Source organism: Camellia sinensis, chromosome 7, assembly GCF_055761805.1.
Source record: "Camellia sinensis isolate YWXY chromosome 7, ASM5576180v1, whole genome shotgun sequence".
Classification (NCBI taxonomy): domain Eukaryota; kingdom Viridiplantae; phylum Streptophyta; class Magnoliopsida; order Ericales; family Theaceae; genus Camellia; species Camellia sinensis.
The window spans coordinates 21,522,337-21,533,315 of NC_138967.1; the positions used below are offsets into that span (position 1 = coordinate 21,522,337).

General features: G+C 38.8%; 1 pseudogene; it reads right to left on the minus strand.

Annotated features, from left to right (window-relative positions):
* Window positions 1–197: 197 nt before the first annotated feature.
* LOC114281153 (putative calcium-transporting ATPase 13, plasma membrane-type pseudogene) lies at window positions 198–3,264 on the minus strand (annotated as a pseudogene).
* Window positions 3,265–10,979: the final 7,715 nt, after the last annotated feature.

The following is a 10,979-nucleotide window of genomic DNA, read 5'->3' on the forward strand; positions in this document are numbered from 1 at the left end:
CCAATTACAAGAAAAAAAAAAAGAAAAAAAAAAGGAAAATATTATTGAATCTGATTTTCTGCTAAGAGACAATTATTTATTACATTGCTTTAGAGGTCTAATCCCCAAACTAGTGTGCCATTTATGAGTACAAACAGTTTTCAAACTGATTTTAGCACCAGATTGCTTCAAATCAGCTCTGTTTATAAATATGATCTGATCGAACCTTCTATATCCTTAAGCACCTCAACATGTAGGATGGATATAGAACAATAATTTGAAAGATTACCTTCTAGAATGTCTAAGACAAAAGTACAATTTTTATTATTTCCTTACATCTTAAACCAACACTTACAATACAGTAATTGAATATACATAATGATAACAGTAGCAACACCTATGACAAATCAAATATTCAGTTCCTAACTATTCATATTTACAAGTTTTTTGTATAGCTCCATTTGAGGTAGCTGAAAAATGGTTTCTCTGGAACAGGTATGCACTTCACAAGCCAACCAATCGGCCAAGATACTGCAGCAAATCCAATACATACTGCCCATTGCCTCCAATACAACCTCTCTGTGCTCGCAAATTTTTCAAGAATTCCACCATAACCACTTGAAGAACAATGTTTATCCATAGCACGGCTACCTGGTAGAATGCTTGAGCTAGCAAGTTCCTCCACATAATATTGGTGATGAGTGGCTTGGTCCGACCTACAGGCAGTTTTTCCATGAGCGCCTTGGAGGGCTTCTCCGTGGCTAGAGCTAATGCACCCAAGGTGTCCATGATCAAGTTTACCCACAATAACTGGACCGCTGTAAGTGGGACTTGACCAGCTGAAACTGCTGCTACAAAGTTGATAACAAGGGCAGCAATGTTCACAGTGAGCTGGAATTGGATGAATTTTTGGATGTTGTTGTTAACACATCTTCCCCACTTCAAGACCGTGACTACAGAACCAAAGTTATCGTCTAAAATGACAATGTCTGAGCTCTCTTTAGCCACCTCAGTCCCTTGAATTCCCATAGAAAGACCAATATCAGCTTCCCTCAATGCTGGTGCATCATTTATGCCATCACGAGTAACTGCCACAACATGGACTTTCTGTTTCAGGCATTACACCACAAGAAGTTTATCAAATGGGGAAGATCTTGCCATCACACAGATTTTATCAACTTTCTCCAATCGCTCCTCTGGCGTGTAATTGCAAAATTCCTCACCTTCTACCACTGCTCCACTATTTATGTCTTGATTAGGCCCAAGTATCCCACATTCACTGGCTATAGCTCTAGCAGTGAAAACATTGTCTCCAGTGATCATTTTGATGTTCACTCCAGGATATTGACAAGCTTCCACAGCTTTTTTCACATCAGGTCGACATGGATCCTTTATACCTACCAATCCCAAAAGGATCAAGTTGTTGTCCTTCAAAATTTTGTTCACTTTTTCACCTTCATTCTCTTCTTCTTGAACTTGTTTATGAGCAAAAACGATGCATCGAAGGCTGCTCACGGCCATACCTTGAATCATTTGATCAAATTTCTTCCTTTCAACATCATCCAAGACCTTAATTTTTCCAGAGAAATCATAGTAATGGGAGCACATTGTGAGTACCATCTCTGCAGCCCCTTTCCAGTGCACATTGATTGTGTTGTCATCCTTCTTCCTCATTGAAATGCCGCTTCTTTTCTTTGTTGAATTGAAGGCTTCAACATGGAGAATTGTACAACTCTGCTTCAGTTTCTCCATATCCATGTTTAGTTCCAAGGCAGCCCAAGAAAGAATTGCCTTTTCGGTGGGGCTGCCAGAGAACTCAAACTCAGATCCTGAAGTGGACTTGTAAACAGAACCTGTGGTATTGAAACTAATACCTTGGTGGAGCAATTCGAGAACATTGTCTGAAATTGAAGTTGAACCCGAGCCAGAACTTTGTCACCTTCATCTGGTTGAGTGTGAGGGTGCCTGTTTTGTCAGTACATATGACGGTGGCAGAACCCATTGTTTCACAAGCAGAGAGCTTTCGTACCATTGCCTAATCAGCCATCATTCTCTTCATGGAATAAGCCAAAGTAAGTGTGACAGCCAATGGCAAGCCTTCAGGAATCGCAACAACCACAATAGTTACTGCAGCAGCTACAATCCCCACAACAGAATTGATAATTTCATCAACTTTTGTCTTGCTTCCATTGAACTCTGTATTTCCATTCACATCTTTTGTATTCCCTGTGAAGTAGCGAACCAACAGCACTACAAGAACTAGGAAAGCAACCACCAAACCAACCTTACCTATGGCCAAGGTTAGCTTGTTAAGTCAAGCTTGTAAAGGCGTCTGCTCATTGGTGTCGCAGCTGATTGTACTCACCATCTCACCCCATGTTGTGTTCATGCCAACCGATGTGACAAGCATTCGGCCAAACCCATCAGCCACCTTGGTACTAGAAAACAAGAATGGATTTTGAGTGAAATTTACCTCTACATTTTCACTTTCGCCTGTCATGCTTGATTCATCAACTTGTAGCGAGTGACCATCTATTAACAACCCATCAGCTAGAACCTGGTCTCCAATCTTCAAGCAAACAACATCTCCAACAACAATTTCAAAAATCGAAACTTGTTGCCTCCTGCCATTTCTCACAACATCAATTAGGATATTGTTGCTAACTTTAGATAATTTGAGAAATTGCCTATTATGCTTGAAATTACTTCCTGCAGAGACTGCTATGACTAGAAAGACAGCAACAAATATGCTTCCTCCATCATACCACCCGTCTTTCAGCCCATTTTCTTTTATGCCAAATCCAAGTGAAAGTGCTGCACATACTAAAAGGATTATAATAGTAGGATCTTTCAAAGCCTCCCACACGAAACGATAGAAACCTTTTGTGGGAGGCCTTTGATATGTGTTAGTGCCAAAAGCTTTGTGCCTGCGCGAAATATCTTCTTCGTCGTCTCCATTTATTCCATGCTCCAAATTGGTTTTGAGGGCAGAAGCTAAACCTTCAACTTCATCATATTTTTCAACAAGCTGGGTTAGATTTTTCTTGTTGACAAGTTGGGTAAGGCTTGACTTATCAATGTTGCTGAAACAGGGGTGTGGAGGTTCAAAAACATCGATGTCAATGACTGGGTTAGAAGGAAGAATAGGGGATACCATTCTCTTTTTGTTGGCTTCCAAGCAAGCAGAGAAGGCCCTGGAACAATAGATTGTAGCAAAAGCCATATGCCATCTGTGTTTGTTTTTGTTGCTAAGGCAAGTGGTGTGTAAATAGAGTACAGAGTCTAAACCAGTCAATTATTGGGTATACCTCCTTATTGGAGTGTGGGACTCAATTGGTTTGTTAAAGAATTTTAATTTGGGTTGGTTTAGGTATAATATATTTTTATATATTATATTTGAGGAGATCCAATCCAATTTGGAAATAATTAAGGTTTGATTACAAAACCCTAGATTCACAATATATATATATTGTTTGGTGTAACACAGTGGACGGCTACTACAAATTTTTCCACCTTTTTCCGAAATTCTGGGCGGTTGGTTTGTGTGGGTAAGCACTGGGTTAATTTTGGCAGCGTGTGGATTGGTTTGGTTCGGCTTTCGGTTCTGTTAGGTTTTATTTCTTGGCAATCCTGTTTGACAAAACTCCTTTGAGTTGTAATTTTATTCGCATTTTTTTTCAGTGAGGCTATGAGTGTTTAGATGTGAATCCAACCCGAATTGTGCTTTTCAGAGAAGTTTGTGATGACAATGTATTCCAAGTTGCCTGTCCGCCCGAGCGGACATACCCGCGCTCGAGCGGAGAATCCCTGGTTCCAGCAGTTTTGGTCGCCTGCAAAAGTACTGGGATGTGTGATTTCGCGCTCGAGCGGGCTTTCTGGCGCTCGAGCGGACCTCTGTTTTATCACGCGCATATTTTGCTGAAGCCGCTCGAGCGGGCTGTTGGGCGCTCGAGCGGAGATCGCGGGACAGATTCTATAAATTCGCGTGTTGGGTCAGATTTTAGGATTACTACTCCAGATCTTCTTTTTGGATTCTAGGGTTTATATCTGGGGATACTTTGTGAGTTTTCTTTGATGTTTTATTGAGTATTCAACTCATGGTTTAAAGAGAGTACATCAAAGGTTGTGTTTTGTTCTACAAAAGAGAGAGTTGTTCTTCGGTGGATTCTGAAGAATTCGAGCTTGAAGCTTTGGTGGATTCCAGGGTGGCTCATCGTAAAGACAATTCCGAGGTGAAGACGGGTTGGAAGAGGCACATAGAGGTTGGTTCAATTAGGCGTGGATTCGTTAGGTAATTGAGAGTATACCTGTGTAATTCCTTTTAATCTTCTTAGTGGATTGTTTTGTGGCTGTTGCCCGTGGTTTTTTTATCACAGTTGGAGGTGTCCAATTGTGGTTTTTTCCACGTAAAATCGTTGTGTTTCTTTCTCTTGTTTGTATGATTGGGATTGTTATATTCTGCTTAAAATTGATACATAATCACAAATCAACATCTAGGGGATTTCTAGATTTTTCAGGTTCTATTTTGGGTGCATTATTTTGGATCTTTTACAATTTTGGTTCTGAAGATTTTGGTTCATCTATTTGGTGAGATCTTTCCTCTTTGTTTATTTGTGATTATTTGGAATTCACCTAAGGGTGGTTTTGTGAGACCATTAGTGTCTCGTTTATAATCGTTTGGAACTTATTTGGTTGATAGTGGAATCGGATTTCGATCTCGTGGACGTACCTCACATTGAGGGAACCACGTAAAAATTCTTGTGTTGCCTTTGATTTAATTTTTCCGCATTAGTTTTTATTCCCATTGATTGATTTACTTGTGGGGAATCACATATTTTCCCTAACAACTGGTATCAGAGCTTACGATTTATTTGGGTTTATATATTTGTGTAAATCAATGGAGGGGAATGTGGGTCGTATATCTAGCTTCAATGGAAGCAATTGGGTAACTTGGAAAACTAAAATGGAGGACCTATTATTTTGTAAAGATTTGTATGGACCCATTGAGGGTGATAGTGGCAAACCCGAGGGTATGAAAGATGATGAATGGAATAGGCTTAATCGAAAAGCCGTTGGTGTTATCCGTCAATGGATTGATGACAGTGTGTTTCATCATGTTGCTACTGAAACTTCAGCACATGATTTATGGAAAAAATTAGAGAGCCTTTATGATAGGAAATCAGCCACAAATAAAGCCTTTCTGTTTCGTAAGTTGGTTAATTTAAAATATAAAGAGGGTAGCCCTATTCCGGAACATCTGAATGAAATAAAGAGTATTGTTAACCAACTTGCCTCTATGAAAATTGTTTTTGATGATGAGTTGCAGGCTTTGATGCTACTTAGTTCTTTGCCCGAAAGTTGGGAGACTTTGGTTGTGACCGTCAGTAATTCGGCACCTGATGGAGTTGTCACAATGGGCCAAGTCACTAGTAGCCTGTTGAATGAAGAAACTAGAAGAAAATCAGCGGGTTCCTCTCATTCAGAAGCATTTGTTGTAAGAGGCCGAAGCAAAACAAGGGGGAGGAGTAAGACTCCTCATAGTCGTGATCAAAGTCGTGACAAATCAAAAGATGGTTCTTTTTCAAAGAAAGACATTGAGTGCCATTATTGCCATGAGAAAGGGCACATGAAACGAGAATGCCGAAAGCTCAAGAATAAGGAGAAAAGGCATGACAAAAGTGTGGACAAGAAGCAAGAAGACACAACGGCAGTTACTACCAGTGGTGATCTCATGGTCGTTTGTGAAGATGATTGTATCAATTTTGTGAGCCAAGAGAGCAATTGGGTGATTAATTCCGGTGCTTCTTTTCATGTGACTTCTCGAGTTGATTTCTTCACTACCTACACCGAAGGAGATTATGGTTTTGTTCGAATGGGTAATGAAGGTTTGTCCAAGATTATTGGCATGGGTGATGTTTGCTTGGAAACAAATTTGGGCTGCAAGTTGTTGCTTAAAGATGTGAGGCATGTTCCCGACATTCGCCTCAATTTGATCTCTACCGGGAAGCTAGATGATGAAGGCTTCAACAATAAATTTGGTGATGGAATATGGAAGCTCACAAAGGGTTCTTTGGTGGTGGCTAAGTGTAAGAAGACTCATACACTTATTCGATGCAAGGAAAAATTTGTAAAGGTGTTGTCAATGCACTTCAAGATGATACTTCTACCGAATTGTGGCACAAGCGGCTTGGCCACATGAGTGAAAAGGGGCTGCAAGTATTGTTCAAGAAAGAACTTCTACCCGGTTTGAAAGGTACACATCTCAAAACTTGTGTTCATTGTTTGGCGGGTAAACAACATAGAGTTTCTTTTCATAAAAATGTTGCTTCTAGAAAAGAAAATGTTTTGGAGTTGATTCACTCGGATGTTTGTGGTCCTTTAAAAGTTAGAACACATAGTGGTGCACTTTATTTTGTCACTTTCATTGATGATTATTCAAGGAAGGTTTGGGCTTGTCTACTAAAAACTAAAGATCAAGTTCTAGAAGTATTTAAGCATTTTCAGGCCATGGTTGAAAGAGAAACAGGGCAGAAATTGAAGTGCATCCGATCAGACAATGGTGGTGAATACATTGGGCCATTTGATGAGTATTGTCGCAGCCAAGGTATTCGGCATCAAAAGACAGTTAAGAAGAGTCCTCAACAAAATGGAGTTGCCGAGAGGATGAACCGCACCATTGTAGAAAGAACAAGGTGTTTGCTTTCACAAGCTAAATTGTCAAGATCCTTTTGGGGTGAGGCATTGAAGACAGCGGTTGACGTGATCAATTTGTCTCCTTCCTATCCTTTGAATGGTGATGTTCCAGAAAGAGTTTGGACCGGTAAAGATGTGTCTTATGAGCACTTGAAAGTGTTTGGTTGCTGAGCTTTTGTTCACATTCCAAAAGATGAGAGGTCCAAGCTTGATAGTAAGTCAAGACAATGTATTTTTCTTGGCTATGGGCGTGATGAATTTGGGTATAGATTGTGGGATCCGGTCGACAAGAAAGTTATTCGAAGCCGTGATGTTGTGTTTCTTGAAGACCAAACAATTGAAGACTTTGGCAAAGGTGATCAACTGGAGCCAAAAACTAGTGATCTCATTGATATGGATCTATCTCCTTCATCTTCAGTTGATGATGAAAATGGGGGAGATGTGCAGCCACCTATTGAAGATATAGAGGATGATGCTAATTCTAATGAAATTGAGCCAGAAATTGAGGAAGAGCATCCAACTCAAGAACCACCACCACAACTTGAGTTGAGGAAATCTACAAGGGACCGACAACCTTCAAGAAAGTATCCTCCTAACGAATTTGTGTTGATTTCTGATCAAGGGGAGCCTGAGAGCTTCCAAGAAGCAATTGAACATATAAAGAAAGGTGATTGGAAAAAGGCCATGAACGAGGAGATGAATTCCTTGCTTGAAAACCAGACTTATGATTTAGTGAAGTTGCCTAAAAGGAGGAAAATTTTGAAAAATAAGTGGGTTTTCAAATTGAAGAATGATGGCAAGAATCTGAGGTACACGGCACGTCTTGTTGTAAAAGGTTTTGGGCAAAAGAAAGGTATTGACTTTGATGAGATTTTCTCACCAGTTGTGAAGATGTCTTCTATTCGGGTTGTACTTGGCATGGTTGCAAGTATGAACCTTGAAGTTGAGCAACTTGATGTGAAGACCGCATTTCTGCATGGTGATCTTGAAGAAGAAATTTACATGGAGCAACCGGAAGGTTTTGTGGAGAAAGGGAAAGAGAAATTTGTTTGCAAATTGAAGAAAAGCTTGTATGGCCTCAAGCAAGCCCCGCGGCAATGGTACAAAAAATTTGACTCTTTCATGATGAATAATGGTTTTTCTAAAACCACTTCGGACCATTGTGTGTTTGTGAAAAATTTTCCAGATGGTAAATTTATTATTCTTTTGCTTTATGTTGATGACATGTTAATTGTGGGTCAAGATTCTACCATGATAAACAGGTTGAAATTGGAGTTGAGCAAGTCTTTTGCTATGAAAGATTTGAGACCGGCAAAGCAAATTCTTGGTATGAAAATTGTTCGTGATCGCAAAGAGGGGCTGATTTGGTTGTCTCAGGAAAGCTACATTGAGAAAGTTCTTGAGAGGTTCAACATGAATAAAGCAAAGCCGGTTGGTTGTCCACTTGCGGGTCACTTCAAACTTAGTTCGAATCAATGTCCTACAAGTGAGAAAGACAAAGAAGAGATGTTGAAAGTTCCTTATGCTTCAGCAGTTGGTTCTTTGATGTACGCCATGGTTTGTACAAGACCGGATATTGCTCACGCCGTTGGTGTGGTGAGTCGTTTTCTCTCTAATCCGAGTAAAGAACATTGGGCAGCAGTAAAATGGATTCTAAGGTATCTTCGAGGGACTTTGAAGGTGTGTTTGTGTTTTGGAGATGGTAAGCCGATGCTTGATGGGTTCACTGATTCTGACATGGCTGGTGATGTTGATTCTAGGAAATCTACTTCGGGGTATTTGATGACTTTTGCAGGGGGAGCTGTGGCATGGCAATCTAAATTACAAAAATGTGTTGCTCTCTCAACTACCGAATCTGAATTTATTGCCATTACGGAAGCTTGCAAAGAAGAGTTATGGTTGAAGAAATTTTTGCAAGAGTTGGGTTTAAAGCAAGAAAAGTATGTACTTTATTGTGATAATCAAAGTGCTATTCACTTGAGTAAAAATTCTACTTTTCATTCGAGATCGAAACACATTGATGTGAGATACCATTGGATTCATGATGTGTTAGTTCGAAGTTATTACAACTCGAAAAGGTTTACACAGATGATAATCTTTCAGATATGTTGACAAAGACTTTGTCAAGGGACAAACATTTAAAGTGTCGAACTTTGGTGGGTATGGTTGATGTCTCCACCTAAGTCGGTAGGGGGAGAATTGTTGGGTATACCTCCTTATTGGAGTGTGGGACCCAATTGGTTTGTTAAAGAATTTTAATTTGGGTTGGTTTAGGTATAATATATTTTTATATATTATATTTGAGGAGACCCAATCCAATTTGGAAACAATTAGGGTTTGATTACAAAACCCTAGATTCACAATATATATATATATATATATTGTTTGGTGTAACACAGTGGACGGCTACTACAAATTTTCCACCTTTTTCCGAAATTCTGGGCGGTTGGTTTGTGTGGGTAAGCACTGGGTTAATTTTGGCAGCGTGTGGATTGGTTTGGTTCGGCTTTCGGTTCTATTTTGGGTGCATTATTTTGGATCTTTTACAATTTTGGTTCGGAAGATTTTGGTTCATCTATTTGGTGAGATCTTTCTCTTTGTTTATTTGTGATTATTTGGAATTCACCTAAGGGTGATTTTGTGACACCATTGGTGTCTCGTTTATAATCGTTTGGAACTTATTTGGTTGATAGTGGAATCGGATTTCGATCCCGTAGACGTACCTCACATTGAGGAAACCACGTAAAAATTCTTGTGTTGCCTTTGATTTAATTTTTCCGCATTAGTTTTTATTCTCATTGATTGATTTACTTGTGAGGAATCACATATTTTCCCTAACATCAATCTGGATTGACATATTGAAATCATGCTTTGATAACACAAAAAATGGAGATTTTTGTATCGAAAGAAAAATAATATATAATTAATGGTTGTGTAGGCAATTGTCATTCCCTTGGAGTCTATATATTTATAACCATTGCATACCGCGTTAGCAGTTGGTTCTTGGGTAGCTCTCTTAAACAATTCTCTGTGGTGGCAATGTCGATTCTGGTTAAAATTCCATAGTGTGAAATAATGCTTGGTGCAAATAAATTGTAGGGTAAATTACACTTACCACCCATAAGGTTTGAAAAAATCACGGTTAGCCCTAAAAGTTTTACATAATTACATTTAATCTCTTTTAGTAAGTTTCAAACGATTAAAACTAATGTAGATGGTGATAAAAATCGAAAGATAAATTCTAGAGACTCACACTGTTAGACCCAAAAATTCATCCACAATAATGTGACAAAAGAGTTTGGTCATATATCATTAGGTGTATAACAAATCAAAAGTTGACATTTATTATTTCACATCATTGTCGGTCAAATTGTGAGAATTTTTTATGGTTTCAAACATTTTCCAAATTGAAATAAATAAAAATAAATAAATATTTTAATATAAAAAAATGATAATATCATTCTTTCATCTATACATCTCACGAATTACGATAAAAAAATTTAGGTATTATGTGAATTAAAATCTCAAGAGTATCTAGTGCAATTATATCAAAAATATGAGACTAATCATATTTTTTTTCAAATTTTAAGGGAGGCGAGTGCAATTTATCTTAAAATATATTATGTAGCTGAAATATTTTATATTTAAAATTAATCGAAAACACACCATTCTGTGTATATTTTGTTTCTAATACTGTGCACCTGGCACTTACCCAAGGGAAGTAAATACAAATTACATATTATTTTTTAAAATAAATTTAGGGATTTTTATTGATAAGTCCAATTTAGAAGTGTTTTAACCCAAGAAGTCCATGAAGGAATTTTTTAACCCATTTAGTCCCATGTATGTATAGTTTTATTCCATAAAGTCCATTTTCTTGATTTACACTATTTTCTTGGACACTTATGCCCTTATATTTAATTTTGATACCCTTATAAATATTTTTTCAACGATTAGCAATTTAATGATGTGAACATTCATATTTTAAAATTCACATTTATAGGAATGTAAATTGGCCCGTGGGCGGCCCGAAACCCGCCCGCGAGCCCGGGCTCACCCGACCTGTTGACAATGTGAATATTCACATTGACATGTTAAAATTCACATTAATAGGAGTGTAAAATTGGCCCCCGTCCCGTGGCGGCGCGAAACCCACCCGCGGCCCATGGGCGGCCCGGGGCGGGCCCGGTCCGGCCCGTTGACAATGTGAATATTTATATTGACATGTTAACATTCACATTGATAAGAGTATAAAATTGGGCCACGGCCCATGGACGGCCAAAAGCCCGCCCGCAGCCCGGGGCGGG